Below are 17,079 nucleotides of genomic sequence, written 5' to 3'. Positions count from 1 at the left end.
CAGACGCCTACCGACCTCATAAGGTTGTCGGGACGCTGCCGGGCTGGGCCAGTGACCTCCCAGCGCGCATATCATCATGACCCAGCGCTCTGACGCCTCCGTGCACGTACGTACTGCGGGTCGACGAGCTCGAGTTATTAGCCCCTGCAGCAGCCGAGATGGCCACGGAGCAGCCCCAGTCCCCCCTGCAGGAGGAAGGTACCGCTACCCAGAAGTGGAGATGGACACACACACACACACACACACACACACACACACGCACACACACCTGGCTAATTACAGCCTTTATCAGTTTGCTGCCACTAATGACCTAAGTAGCCTTGCCCCTCAATTAACACCGAAGCATCAGGTCATATAATCCCCTTTCCTTAATCTTCATCCCCTCAAAGTTCACTTCACACGTAGCCTACCTGACCTGAGGTCCAAAGATCCTGCCAGCCCCGCCCCGTAATCTGAAAGCATCTGCCACCTGCACACAATCCACGCCCACAAAACGTATATCCACAACCGCCCCAACCGCAAATTAATCCATATCCTACCTGCACAGTAACCCAGCAAACATGTGTAATGCCGGGATGTGAAGGCAGGAGAAGAAACTTAGAAGTATAAGGAAAAGACGTAGGTTAAGTCATTATAAGTGATTACAAGTAGTTATAAGTGAGCATATAGAAGTACTTATGAGTAATTATAAGTCACTATAAGGCCATCATAGATATGTAAGAAATTGTAAGTAGGTATCCTTAATCACAACTGTAACATAACACATCCCCCCCACCCCCCCCTCAGATTACAATTACACAATGTGGTGCAATAATTACGTCACTTTCCCGCCAGAACTTAGCGTCTGTCGCCCCTCCCTTTCCTCCCCTTTCCCCCTACCAGCGCACGCACTTCGGAATTGTTGCCAGCCCTTGCTTGTCAATGCCCTATCAGTTAAAGTCATCCACCCTTGCATAGATTTTTTCCGCTGCTTCACATGTAATTTCGTCACCTTGCACGTTAAGAGACCGTACCCATATATAAACTACCCTAGTCTTCCCTTCATTTTGAATTAAACCGTAATAGATTATAAATCAGCTACTTGGCTCCTTTTTCAACGCTACGGGGCCGCCCCAGGGTGGGTATAAAATCCTGAGAGCGTCTTGCTCGGGCCTCACCTCACGAAGGCGTTTGACAAAGTCTGGCACCGAGGATTGAAATACAAGATATTGGGTCTTGGCCTCCCGGTCATCCTGAAGAAGCTATTATGCAATTTCTTGGATGGCAGGAGTGCAAGGATCAAGTTGGAATCCTTCCTCGGTGACAGCTTTGTGGTGTCCCTCAGGGCAGTGTGCTATCCCCAACCTTATTCATCCTGTTCACAAACGACGCACCAGCCGCGGGGAGAGGAATCAACCTCTCGTACGCAGATGACGTCACCCACATATCCGGATATCCATGCAGGCCGCTCCCGCGAAATCGCTCGCCGCCAAATAGCAGCTCAAATCAACACTCAATCCGTATACGAAAAGGACTGGCGCATCCACACAAATGAATCGAAAATCTCTATATTTAACCTCGGCGCCAGGCTCCATGAAAATATACACACGAATACCAGGGCAATCGCCACCCAACACCAGGGGACACTCCTTGGCCTCACTATCACCCGCACTGGGTACGCGACACACGTTGAGAGGAGATGTGGCCACGCACGGAAAACATTAGGGAAACTAAACAGGTTCAGGCTGATGCCCACTAAAATTAAACCTCATCTTGTCAAAGCACTTATTCTACCCAGTTTAGACTACCCTCCCGTCCCAACACACACCCTCAGTAAAACTCAAATAAGCAAACTACAAAAAGTCTAAAATAAAGCCCTCCGGTTTGCTACAAATCAGTTCTACCCCTCTACACTAACAAATGAACAAATTCACATAAACACCAACACCCTCCCAATCAATATACGACTCCACCTCCAAGCAGCCCAGATCTGGGAAAGAATCACCCACCTTAACATTCCCCTACACACACACCTAACCAACAACCTCCCTAACATCGACAGATTCAACCGCTCATTCCCAAGCACTCTACGGAGCCTCCAGAACGACCCGCACCCAGAACCGTGTTACTACTAACCTATACTAAATTAACAAACTCACATATAACCATAGCTAGCTAGCTCCAACACATATATACCCACACACCACCCATTTCAAAATTAACAGAATAAGACGACATCGTATGAAAGCAACAAAAAACGCAAAATATAACACACTACCCACGCACCAAAAATAAAAATCACCAAAACAACACTATCGACACATAACATTCACTACAGACCATGCCGGGCGGCCAACCCTCCTTCTTTTTTTTATCTCCCACTTCTTTCTGCTTCTCACTTCCCTTCCTCTACTTCCTCTCTTCTCTTCCCCCCTCTCTTCTGTAAAAAAATTAAAAAATCGGGCCTCACTCACTCGCCCTCACTCCCTGTTGTACCTGCAGGTAAGCACGTGACTCTCCTGCCTTCCCCCCCCATTTTTTTACCCTTACATGTCCCCAGGGTTAATTACCGTCTCCCCTTTTGCCAACGTGTATCTTAACTATCCTGTAAATGCATTTCTGATCCCAGTAAATGAAATAAGTATCATTTCACCCGCTCCTCTCACTCACTCGCCCACTCACCCCCCTGTTGTACTCGCAGGTCTGGCGCCCCCACTCTCTGCCACACACACACACCTACACACCCACGCCCCATATATACCTACACGAACCCGTGATTCTTTCCCAATGTGTTTCTTTAGTTGTTAATCTCAATACTTCTCTTCTTTCCGTGACAAGGGTTGTAGGAGGGAAACCCCCGTCAGCGTTCTTGGAGCCTGGCGGGGGGAAGTAGGAACGGGGAGTCGAGCCCCCCCTTAAAAATTTCCGTCTTATGCCCCTATTACGGAAAGGACTTTGTAAGTATATAGATATCTAGGCCATTAATCTGTGGTTTATCTCTAGGGTAAGAAGTGTTAGTAAAATAGGGGGCTGTATATGTTTTGTCGTTTCGACGTAAATTGTTCTCGCTGTGTACGGGCCTCCCCGGAAGTGTAAAGTCCCCCCTCCCTGAGTTTTTTTTCCATATATCTTATATACCTGGTTTTGCAATAGATGTACACCCGCGAAAGGGTAAGGTTTCTCGTAGAGAATTCTCAGCCATGTACTGATTACCATTGTGAGAGGAGAAACTAGAACCCAGTCGTGTGTCCATTCACCCACTTCTGTCAGTTTCTGTAATCGTGCCTTCAATTAGCAGTTAACTGTAAACCGTGTCGTCAGTTATGACTATGTATACCTTCTAAACTAAGTCTCACATGAATAAATGTACCAACCCCTATTTACAGGCCTTTATTACTTATCTCTTCTCCTGTCGTGAGTTTTGTCCAGCGGGCTGTGTAGTTAAAGTACCACTTTACTGCCCTGAGTCCTCCCTGCTCACCACGTTACCCCTGCCCAAGGGATCAGAGTCTCGCTCTGGGTCACTTTAATCCCAAATTAAATCATTAGTCCTTTATATACATATATTTTAAGGTTCCCAGTGAGCTACCGGTGACATAGTTCATCGGTAGATTTCTGGGTGGTGGCAGCAAAACTACCCCCAGGGTGAGTCCCCCTTGTTTTTCCCCAGATATCCATTAGTTGAATTTCCATTTTAACATCATTTAGTGCCCCGAATAACCGGGCACGACACATAGACCCCGGGGGAAGCTTCCAGCACAACAATACGTTACAAGTCTCTTACTAATTAAGCTTAGATTTAGGTGGGCAGCGGCAAAGTGCTGAGTAAACCCCTGAAGACTCTGCCCTCATCAGAACATTATCCAAGTCTGTATCAACGGGGGACATAGTTAAAGCAATCGGAGCATGGTCTGAAGGAAGATTATGTTGTTTTATGACCATAGCTGGGCACGATAACAGAAAACCTTATTCCCGATAACCGTTAACTGATAATGAAAAACCTTAACGGCGATAATCGATATTCGTTAACTAGAGACACAAAGATAACCGATAACCGATACCCGATATAAATCCACAATTCCGATACTAGCTAGCGATAAGTCCGATAGATTGATTGATTGATTGATAGTTTATTGTTGCAGGTAAACAACAAGGGAGAAGGGAGGAACATGCCATCCCAACCCCCAGGTAGGACAGAGTGTGATTATACAACTATTAATACATGTGTAGGTAGCACCATGAAACTAAAAAGATACAATGGTACGAAGGAAAGCACAACAAGGGAGGGGGCGGTACCTCCCCCTGGACAATAAGACAATAAAATGTGGGGACGGATCGAGAACATTGCCCAAGCACTAGATGGGATGAATACAGAGATAAACACTAGTCCTTAAATTAAAATGGCAAAAACGATATTATATTGATATTTCAGATAGAACTACACTGATGAATTCAAATTTTCATTATATGTATTTTAGGAAACTTACAAAACCTTAAAACCACACGTTGACACGTACATATGGACGTTAATACTAGAAATGCCTGAACCGGTGTTGTGTTATTTGGCGTCCCCACCGTCAAAAATTGTTTACAAACACTGGTCTCTCGTGAACGGTGCATGCTCAGACCAGCAGTAGATTCTGTACAGTCTCACAAAGCTTTTAAATTGTAATTAAGAGTTGTTGGAAGGCTGAATCAGACATTAGTAATACCATCCTCGCTGTTTCTAGGACGACACTCTGTACGAGTTGTATTTATATGTACAGAGTGTACGTCAATCTAGAAACAGCGAGGATGGTGGTACTGTATGTTTGATTCGGCTTTCCAGCAACTCTTAATGTGTTAAAAAAAGCATTGTGAGACTGTACAGGGCTACACTTAATGGTCTGAACATGCGCAGTTCACGAGAGACCAGTGTTTGTACACAAAAGCGCCAGCTTTTGACGATGGGACACCAAATAACACAACACCGGGTGCCTTCAATACCATGACATGCTCACAAACGAATATGGAATATCAAATTTGAGGCAGTGAATAATCATTTTTGGGGCAAAGTTAAATGATTTTTCTCTATGATATATTGATTTTTGAGTAGCATAAAAAATAATAACCTAGTGTTTTAATTTTCATGACCTAAGTATGAAATCTCATCACCGAAGATATTTCATACCGCGAAGTTTTTTCATACAACACCGGGCCACGCATGCGCAGTAAGGAGACAACGTTTTTTTTCTGAGAGGCGGAAAAAAAGTAGCGATTATCGCTAGTTTGGTTACAAAAGTAACGAAGATACCGATATATATTTAAATAAGTAGCGGATGGTCGATAATCCGATTTTGTTATCAGCGATAAAGTATCGCGATAACTTATCGCGATAACGCCCAGCTATGTGTAAGACTCTAAAATCACTTACATACTTCAGAAAGCTAACAGAGGCAATACAAGTGTCAAGTTCCGAAATCCAGTTGGTCCGTTTCTTGTATGTCTTATTGCCAAGAAAGTGTTTGTCATTGGTCCTCAGATTATTAATAACCACAAGATTATTTTCACTGCAAAAGGTAAATACTACCTCAGCATTATTATTTGTCACAGTAGTTTCACCAGGCAAAAAAGGGTAAGACATGTCAGGAATGGAAATAAAGTCACACAGGTTGGCGGATCGAATGCGAGCAGGAATTAAGGTGTCTCACCAAACCCCCGAACCTGCAGTTCATATCACCCAGCAGAAGGAAACCGTTACTGCTCTGAGTCGAGAGTAATTTATCATTAATAGCTGCAAAAGAAGCGTGGGAATAACGTGGGGAGTCATTTGGCAGAACATAACAAAAACCCATGACAACATCCTGCTTACATTGCAGCTATACTTGGTCACCAATGCTGACATCAATAGAATGAATCTGGTTCGCTAAACTGTTTCTAACACATACCACTGTGCCACCTCTGTCTGACGATCCAACCACAGCACTGGAGTACGGCTGGCAGGATTCCCCTCCTCAGTTAGCCCCTCTCCTCCCATCTTACACACCACAGAGTTGTAGCCTAATTGTGTAAGAGAGAGAGAGAGAGAGAGAGAGAGAGAGAGAGAGAGAGAGAGAGAGAGAGATTTATATAGATTTACATAGAAAATCAGACCACACAGACCCCATGGTCCAGACTAGGTGGTCAGTCCTTAAACCTGTGATTCTACATTAATCAGAAGGCTCCAAAACGTTGCATTTCAACTCAAGTTGATATAAAGTTGAAGGAAGTGACGGTCGAGCTTGTTTTTGCAGGAGTCAATCGTGTTACACTGGACCACTGATGGTGGGAGCTTATTCCATTCTCGCACTACATCGTTGGTGAAAAAAAATTTGGTGGTCTGAATTTACTTGTCTACATTTGAGTTTTACGCCATTGTTCCTCGTACGTAAAGTGTCATCGATCATAAACAATGTTGATCTGTCTACATTCGCGAAACCATTAAGTATTTTAAAACATTCGATCAGTTTTCCTCGGAGGCGACGTTTCTCAAGAGAGAACATGTTAAGGGTGAAAGCCTTTCTTCGTAAGATTTGTTGCGCAAGGAAGGGATCATTTTTGTTGCCCGATGCTGAACACCTTCTAATTTAACAATGTCCTTTGCATGGTGGGGAGACCAAAACTGTGCCGCATATTCCAAGTGGGGTCTGACTAAACTATTGTAGAGTGGAAGTATTACATCTTTATTCTTGAATAAAGAGTTTAGTTTAATGAAGCTCAACATTCTGTTCGCTTTATTTGCTGCATCGATGCATTGCTGTGAGAATTTGAGGTTTGACGCGATTTTGACCCCCCAAGTCCTTAACGCATTGAACGCTTTTGAGTTTAACGCCGCGCATTTCGTAATCGAACTTCTGCTTTGCCTGTCTTCGTCAGTGTGAACCGAGTTTCCAATCTTTGTGTCGTCTGCAAATTTACCAGAGCTGGGCATTTCCGATCATCAGTCCGATCGTCCGATCTTCCGATCTGATCGGAACAGCAACTGGCGATCGGAATGCAAAGATTGGATCATCTTTGTAAAAGGTAATCGGACTGTGGAGATCGGAACTTCACAAACTAACTTCCGATCACCGATCACAGAAAAGAAAGTGGTCAACGTTGTCATGGCAACAAGTGACTGTGGACTTCTTACAATTATTTTTATACACGTTGCTAAATAGTTACTTCAATAAGCGTCTTTATTTATAAAATTAAGCGATAATTATTGATCGTTAATTTATTTAATCCTGGTAAGGCATCGTGAACGAGACGCGCAGTCGCTTTATTTGCTTGGCGAGACTTGTCACACGACGCCATGACAGCGTGCTGTGGGCTGCAGTAGTGGGCTTCCGCCAAAGAGACTATATACGAAGAGATAGAGGTATGTAGTAATTCCTCGGGAGTGCGGAAGTAGCGCCATCTATTGCAGCCCACCAAAAACGTCACTTTTCAGGGGTAGCTTAACTATTTTTGAGGTACCTGCCACCGCACCCTATCCAGCCTTCACTTATTTTTTTTCATTGTAAAATGATTTACTAATGGGGTAAAGAAAAATATATTTGTTCTTATGTTTTATTAGGTATTATCTACACTATATCAATTTGTTTTTTTAGGAAAAGTATGATGTTGAAAGCATTTATATATATATATATATATATATATATATATATATATATATATATATATATATATATTTATATATATATATATATATAATATATAATATATATATATATATATATATATATACATATATATATACATATATATATACATATATACATATATATATATATATATATATATATATATATATATATATATATATATATATATATATATATATATATATATATATATATATTTGTGTGTGTGTGTGTAGCAAACATATCCAGTGCTTTTAAATACAAGCAAAGTATACAACATTCTATGCATGCTAAATTACTATAAGGCCTTTGCAACTGTGGTAACCCGGATGTCACACTGGTCCTGTGTCCCAGGGTAATGGGTTCCCTAACACCACAGGCTCATGGGCTAATGTTACAGAGATGAGCACCGAGGCCACGTGCTGCTACAGCGTATGCCCCCAGCCTTACCTTTACCTTTTGCAAAATGCTCTTAGCTGAGTAAAAATATCATACTAACTGTACAAGTGCCAGATAATGGCAAGCATTGCATACTGTTTGACAAGGCAGAGAACAAAAGCTTCTAAGCATTACAACTGAAATAAACAATGGGAGACACTCAAAGCCTGTTAACTGAACATGACCCGATTTATAACAAGCAAAACCAACAATGGTGCGTTATATACAATGAAAACTGTATAAAAATGTTGCAAGGCACATCAATATAAGAGCAAAGCATCATAAAACATGCTGAAATACATGATGGAGGACATCAAGAAGGTAACACATGAGTTGTCTTAAATGGAATGCAATAACTTGGTGGTCCTGGGAGACAGGCGAGCCTGGAGGTGAAAATGGGATGTAGGACACGGTATGATCTCACAAGCTCTGACCTTGGTGTCAGGGTCATGAAGATATTAAGCTCAGTAGACACAACTATGCAGCGGAGGCACATATGATAAAAGCAAATGAGACAAAATAAGGCAACTCATAGAGTAAGAAAATATCAGGAAAGTTATGCTGCAGTATGTGACACACCAAATTACAGGGCAGAGAGTGATATGTATTTCATAGGCTACATCAGTAAACATGTAGCATTTATTGCAGGAAGCACACATTAAAGTTGGATGTAATAAAATATATGTTTTATGCACACATTAAAGTTGGATGTAATAAAATATATGTTTTTAGCACACATTAAAGTTGGATGTAATAAAATCATTTGATATGAAACTCCTTGAACTGGCCAACCAAACAAACCACTCTCTGCGCCCCCCCCCCCAAAGCATTATTTTTCACAAGGTTTATGAGGCATTAGTCAAGAATATCAACTGCCATTACATTTTGTAAATCATACCTATGTGATTATGTATATCATATAAAGCAGAAAAAAATTTGCAAGCTGTAATACAAACAAGATTACTCCTGGAAGCCACATTAATGATGCCAGACATGTGATGATAGACACTTAAGTGTGATGAAATTACATGCTGTACTTCACATTATGAAACCAAGCCAAGTGTCACTGCAGGACATATTAGGTAAGACAGACACCAAAAGCTTGCTACCTGAACAAGATTAAACATAACAGGCAAAATCCACAATAAAGCATTGCATACTGTTGGGTAGGGAAGAGAACAAATGCTTCCAAGCATTACACCTGAAATAAACAATGGCAGATATTCAAAGCTTGTGAACTGAACAAGATCTGATTTATAATAGGCAAAACCAACAATGGTGCATTACATGCGATATCTGGCAGTGGATTCCTTGCATTACAATTGGAAAGTGGCAGACACCTAAAGCTTGTTAACTGAACAAGATCTGATTTATAACAGGCAAAACCAACAATGGTGCATTACGTGTGATATCTAGCAGGGAAGATAAATGATTCCTTGCATTACAACTGGAAAGTGGCAGACACCCAAAGCTTGTTAATTGAACAAGATATGATTTATAACAAGCAAGCCCAACAATGGTGCATAATTTGCAATATTTGGCAAAGTATATGGAAAAAAATTCTTGGCGTAACAAGAGTAATACTAAATAATGGCAAATCCCACGAAGTTTCTCTTCTTTTGACAAAGCCTGTGCTCTTTGCTGCAGGGCTGTCAGAGTCTGTTTGCTCCAGCCAACATGTACTGAAATACCCCTGAGTCATGAGTGAAGTGTTGAAACTGAAGACAAGTGAAATACTGTGCTTATAAATCTATTAGCATTTGGACTTTGATAGTATAAGGCCAGAGCAAACCTCCTCTCTTGTAACCCATATCTCTTGACAGATATAATATCAAGATCTACAAGCACCCTTTTTTTTTTTTTTTTTTTTTTCGTCGTTGCCTGTTGCGCCGGTAGGCATCTTCCTGGTGAGGCCTGATGGTCGGCCCAAGGCTTCTCCCAGGTGGGGCCTGATGGTCGGCCCAGCCCGTTCTGGCGCAGGCGAGTGTTTATAGTGGCGCCATCTTGCATTGGCTCATGCTGCCCCCCGGAACTCGTTCTTGATTCGCTTGGACGGCTTCCTCTAGAGTCCGGGTTGATGGGTGGTCTTCAGGACAGCATGTGGGTAGTTTTAAGCCACTCGGCGGTGACTGAAAAATCCGAGTGGTAGCGTGGGGATTCGAACCCGCGTCGTCAATCACGCGGTGAATGTGAGCCCAGTACGCTACCATTTCGGCCACCGCCTACCCCATATATCATTTATACCATATATATCTTTGATGTTCAGTCCATACTAAAACATTTGTCAATGTGTTGTCACACTAAAAATATAAAAATTCCCTGTTTCTGCAATGTTAGTCATACCTAAGCCCTGCTAAACCATCCAAGTGAATCAAGAATGAGTTCTGGGCGGCAGCATGAGCCAATACTAAATGGCACCACTATAAAAAAAAAGCCTGCATCATGACGGGCCTGGGCCGACCGCCAGGCGCCTGAAGAAAACCTACCGGCGCTATAGGCAGGTGTAAAAAAAAAAAAAAAAAAAAAGGATCACATCAGAAGAATGGACAAAGGTTTGTTAGTGGCACTTCAAGGTTATGCTACCTCTTCAAAGATTGGCCAGTCATGGTTTAAAATGGAACAGGATAAACAAGAAACAGGTAGGTATCTGTGGACACTACTGTTACTATCAAATGCCAGCCTATGGCAAAATTTGAACCTATGCTACCAAAAACATAAGACCCATATGCTGATCACTCGACTAATCATAACGGTACTACACCCATAGAAACATAATAAAGAGTTTAAATATATCATTCAAAATTTCAACCTTTTTACATACTTTGTTTTTTGAGATATGAAGCCTACTGGTGTAACAGTTGAATATTGAACTCAATTTGTATGCAGAGATGTGAAGTATGTTATTAAGCTGTAATGTTTCCAACACATTAGTTGTGATTAAAGCAACACGGAATAGTAACTAAAGAGGATAAATTATCACTGAGAACAAGAGGTTCCTTACTATATTGTGGTGAGCTTGATGGCCGAGTCAAGTTTCCTCCAACCCCATCAAGTTCACACCTGTTGAGAGGCAATTTTTTAATCAAAGTGAAAAATGGATGCAAATGGTCACTAAAACAAGTTATTATACTTGGTGTCACAAATTTGGGCAAAGAATTTAGGGAAGGACTCCCGGACTTGGCGTCACTGATGAGGTAAATGATCTTGTGCACTCATTGGGCTATAATATATACATTGTTATAATGTGTATTATTGTCTTGTTACTATATATTACCTACTGATAATGGAAATACATGTCAGGATTAATCATCAAATACAAGGAAAAAAGAATCATGTATGGAAATTGTGAACTTTTAAGTTCATGTAACAAACAAAGTTTATTATACACAAAAAGGTTGGATACTTCAGATGTAAAAGATTTTTGGATATAACATCACCCCCTTCCTCCATATTGGTTCTTTAAAGCAAGGGTTGACTACAGCTGATTATTATTTGTGGCAGGTTACATGACACTTTTTTTAGTGCAAACCATCTGGAAATCAATGATCATTATAAGGAATACTTCTCATGAGTAGCTACTAAAACTTGACAACCTAGAAGGATGCACCATCAGACTGTAAAGGATAGATATATTATAAGACATAGCTACATTGGTGGATCCAAAGGGGGGCCCAGGCCCCCCCAATGTTCCTGAGTGATACAGGAAAACTAGCTCAAAAGCGCGCTGCGGCTAAAACAATGCTTTGGCACAAAGTCCAGGCTGTTATACCCATTGATTTAGGTCACTTCACCAGTTTTTCAAGACCAGGACTGCCTAGAATGGCTAATCGGTAACGCTAATGCTCCTTCCACCCGCAAAAAGTCTGATGTCCTCCCAAAAACTCATTTCCTGGATCTACACCCAAAGACATACCGTAACATGGTTCAGTGATCATGGACAAAAAAAAAAGTTAAGACAATCAATATCCAATCATTTCAGGATACATAAATCAGCATCCATATGAAGGAATTCTACAACTTAAAAGTGATGTTGAGCAGGGCATGTGTTAAGTGACTTGCACAGTCTATTTTGTGAAGTCATAATTAGATTAATATCACAACAATCAACAAACACCAGATGAAGTATTCATACCAAAATCAGTACATGGAGCTGGTGCACTGCAATGGGAAGCACATTCCTGCAGCTCACCAAGAGGGTTGAATGCTGCCATGTACTTCAGGGGGGGTGGCTAAATGTCTCACCCTTGGCCTCTTTCTTGGCCTCTCCCCTTCAGCTGCCACATTCTCTTGGATGATATCGGACGGTTCGGATCTGTTGGGATGTGGTTGTGTTAGATGTGGAATAACATACGACAGTGGAACATGGAAGGAAAGAGTATGTCTACACGGTAAAATACAGAGATGAGGATTGCACTGCATTAGTTGAGTGATTACAAGATGTAAATTGAAATTCTTTGGATACTGAAAGGATGTATGGGGACAACTGGGTGAGCATAGAGAGAGCTGCAGATTTTTGTTATATAGCTAGATACACCAATGAAGACTTAGGACATACACATTCAGAAAGACCACAATTTTGGCTGCTAGACAGAAAAACACTAGATGTCAAAGTGCCAGGACATTGAAGGAAGTAATAATAAGAAAAGCAATAATAATTAATGAGTATAAATATATTTCTGATATTTTTGTTTATCTTAATGCTAGTATTGAAATTTTCAAACACTAAGAATATAATAAATAAATATTGATAAATTAATTAAAATAAATACATTAATTGTACTAATACTACCACTAACAATATTAACAGCACTGCACCTAATAGACTGAGCAATAAACTGAGTCTGATATGTAACCATAATTAAACTGTCTCTGTCTGAGTGTTATGTGAAGCTTGCTCCATGCACCATGATAGGAATGGCATAGATGCATGCAGGTTGCTGAGATGCTTACAGTCACCAGCCACTTGTAGATATGGCACCAAAATGTGTTGGAAGCATTGGCGGCCAACTTCCATTTATTTAACTACTATTTTCTTTAAACAAAGGAGACAGCTCAAGAGCAACAAAGCGTACTAGAAAAAAAAGCCCCACTACTCACCTCACCACTCCCAAACAGACAAAAGTAGAGTCTTGATACACTCTTCTTGAAGGTCAAATTATAGGCAGGAGGAAATGCGGACAATGGAAGGCTGTTCCAGTTTATCAGTGTAAGGGATGAAAGAGTGGATATATGCTTATTAACTTTTGCATAATATGTTTGTCAAGATAGAACATGCAGTAATTGACTTAAATTATAAAAGTATAGATTTAGGAGGGAAATGGGCAGGCATTGTTTTAATAATAGGGTGGTGGGGGAATGGAATAGATTCCAATCACATAGTGAGTGCAGGACGACAGCTTGTTTTAAGAGTAGACTGGATAGCTACGTGGACGAGGCTGACAGGTGGTAATGGGAGGAATCTGGAGCTGCCGTGTGTAGGGCCATTCGGCCTCTTGCCGCGGGGGAGGAGGCATGCAGTTAGCAAGTTCAGAACAACTGTCAGCGTGAAAATGATTAGAATTTCCACATTATCATTATTTATATATATCACTTACTCCCGGCTGCATCCTTCCGTAATAAATGTAGCTTCACACCAGGCTGTGTCCTCTTTATCACCACAAAGGGACATGATTTGAGGCTCCGGCTGGTAAAACGTAGGCGGCCGCGGCGGTGTTATGATTTTGAACGAGGCAGCGTTGCAATCAGAGCAGAGAAAGATATTGCTGCGAATAGCGGTATAATAAACAGTATAGTTAGACCGAGATAATTATATTCACCCACTCTTTCCCCTACAAACCAATGACTCAATGTAATCATTACTGATGGAAGTCAGCGTGCGTGCTAAAACAATGAGTTTGAAGAAAACATGATCACATAGTTTTAAAGAACGGCAGTAGGCTACAATTCCTTTGTTCATTCCAGTATATATACAGAAAGGTTAAACACATAAAACACATCTAACCACACATACAGAGAAAGTAATATAATTGTGGTATAATAATATAACAATAATAGCATTACTATGACATGCAGTCAGGCTATATCTACCTAGTAAATATATACAGTATATATAGTCTACTGTTCATTTTAATATTTATCTACCTTTATTTTTTTTATTTAAATGGAAGGAACCAGACTGAAGAAAAAGTAGCAACATTTGCTGCTTGATCCCATGTAGCAACACTGCTGATCAGTTCTAGGGTTGGGGTTGGTGTCTGGTGGGGGAGGCGTCTGAATGTAAACAAGCTGCTCCTGCGCCATCTGTTGCAACTGACATACACCAACACCTGCCCACGGTCTCCCATAGAGGCCCCTCTCCTGTTCTATAGTTCTGGGTTCTGCTCACCCAGTAACTGAGTGGCCTGCCCCAGTTGTCAGTTATGCATTTTCTGCTGCAGTGTTACCACCTCTAATGGCGGCAGCGTTGCACTTTTCGGGAAAGCAACAAGACCTGTTGTGCGGGGGCTTGCCCTGCCTCTGACCCTCTCTCCCCACCTTTTTAACCGGGGAGGGCTTTCCTTCCCTCGACCCCCCCACCCACTGTCGGCTCCCCGCAACAAGAGGAGGAGGAGGAGGAAGGAGGTCTCGGAGGCAGAAAAACATTCCGCCCAGACCACGGCACCAAACTAACGCCCCATACCCTCCCATCCAAGAACTAATCTAACCTCTTCTTGAATGTATCTATCGTGTTATGCGCTCACCACATGGCTTCTACTTCTGTTCCACTCATCCACCACTGTTGGTAAACCACCTCTTCATGTCTCTGCTGAACCTGAACTTATCCAACTTAAACCCATTGCTACGTGTTCACCCGGTGTGGTGTCATCTGCCATCCACATCCTAAGATTATCCCATCCAATCTGTGCATGCGCGGGATTTGTTTACAAACAAAGAGTGGATGAATTGCGACATGGTACCGTGTCTTTGTCGACTGCCTATCGCGATATGGCCCACCTGAGTTTTTTTATCTTTTTAAAAGTAAATGTTGACGTATGTTTTGAATTTTGAAAATTGCATTGAAATAAGAATGTTTCTTCCTGCAAGACCTTTGTATGTCAGTAAATGTGGTATGTTGGTAAATGTGATAAATGAGATAACCTGCTCTCTCCTTAAATGTCGGTAAATGTGGGATAAATGAGATAACCTGCACCCTTTTCTAAGTCGGGTAGTGTGTAAATGTGGTAAATGAGATAACTTGCAACTTCCTTCTATTTCGGTAAATGTGATAAATGAGATAACTCTGCACCTTTTCATGTCAGTATATGATAATGAGATAACCTCACCCCTTTGTATGTTTTCATATGATAAAATGAGATAACCTTGTTCAATTTTTGTACATGTTTGGTAAATGTGGATAAATGAGAGAACTCATTCTTTAAATAAGTCGGTAGTAAATGTGATAAATGAGATAGCCCACACCTCAGGACAAATTCCTGGTATGTTTGGTAAAATGTGTATAAATGAGATAACCTGCACCTTTTTCTATTTTCACAATGTGATGTATGAGATATCCTGCAATTTTTCAGTTTTCGGTAAATGTGGATAAAATGAGATAATCTTGCACCCCTTTTCTATGTTCGTATATATGTGATAAAATGAGATAACCTTTCACTCCTTGTAAGGCGTCGGTAAATGTGATAAATGAGGATAACCTACACCCCCTTTGTATGTCGGTAAATGTGATAAATGAGATATAAACTCGCAAAATTCCCTTGTATGTCGGTAAACGTGATAGATGAGATAACCTACACCCTTGTATGTCGGTAAATATTGTTATTTGTTGCCACAGATGAGGTTCCTGCCAGGAAGTGGACGTCACCGAGTTGGGAAGGCTCAGATTGGGGCGGCGCACGAGGGTCTTAAATGCCGGCAGGCAGAGCACTGAGAGCAGTTGCCAGTTGGATTCGAATCCTCGGTCGGGACCTGAGGCTCAGTAGCGTGCGCGCACGGACCCCCTTGGAGAAAGTGCCTGGCATTGGCGGTGTTTGGGCTTGTGGACCTTAGTAGAGGGTTTCGACGGTCAACAAGTGGCTGGACCCTGCGGTGAACAGTGTGGGAACTTCGTGACAAAGGAAATAAACCACGTTAAACCAGGCGGATTGTGTTTCTTCTGAGCCCGCCGAAGTGGAAGCGGGGTTCTGTTTCCAATGGGCACGGCACGTGAATTCGATGTGGATTATCTATGGATTTCTGCAGAAATCTTGAGTACGCAAGTATTCACTAAATTTCCACGTCTTTTCCACATGATAACTGAAAGTTACCAGATTCACGTGAATAACTGGAAAAGAAATCATGATTTCTTTAGTAAATTTATACACGTACAAATCTGGTACTTGAATTCATGATAATGATATTACTAAAATGCATTCTGGGCGTTAATTATATACTTTGTTAACATTAAATTTAAAATAAAATAGTAAAAATAAGGTCAGTCCAGAACATTATACATCCACCTTGATTAATTTTAGTTGTTATATTTCATCTGTAGCCTACTAATGATAATCCATATATTCGCAACCTTCATACATATATATAGGCTACAAAATTTTGAGCTGCCCGCTAAATCAAATAGTCTACCCGGCCGCCAGGCAATGCACCATGCAGTCACTGAAACACGGAGATTAAATTGAGTATTCATCTCTCTCTCTCTCTCTCTCTCTCTCTCTCTCTCTCTCTCTCTCTGATGTATTTATTTTCTTTACATCAATAAATTATTTTAATTTGAATTTGAATTTTTCTCTATTGTTGTCCGTAAATGCTGGCAAACCACAAAGTAATCATATTATGTATTATGAAATAGATTTCAGGGTAGCATTGTTGGAATATATTATGGAATTATCACCATAGTAAGCTAAAATAATAGGGCGAGGGAGTTTGCGCAACGCGCTGCTCGGATGGTCTGCCATGTACGTGCCAGCCTCGGCCGTTGGCGCGAAAACTGTGGGAAAGACAGGGACACTTCAGGAAGTCTCAGGCTGTT

General features: G+C 41.4%; 1 protein-coding gene across 2 annotated transcripts in view; it reads right to left on the bottom strand.

Annotated features, from left to right (window-relative positions):
* Positions 1–17,079, bottom strand: part of LOC126992348 (uncharacterized) — a 44,758-nt gene that overhangs the window by 7,467 nt on the left and 20,212 nt on the right. The window lies entirely within an intron of this gene.

The sequence above is a fragment of the Eriocheir sinensis genome, chromosome 7 (genome assembly GCF_024679095.1).
Source record: "Eriocheir sinensis breed Jianghai 21 chromosome 7, ASM2467909v1, whole genome shotgun sequence".
In the NCBI taxonomy this organism is placed as follows: Eukaryota; Metazoa; Arthropoda; class Malacostraca; order Decapoda; family Varunidae; genus Eriocheir; species Eriocheir sinensis.
Note: the sequence above shows the minus strand (reverse complement) of the source record. Positions and strands in the feature narration are given on the sequence as shown.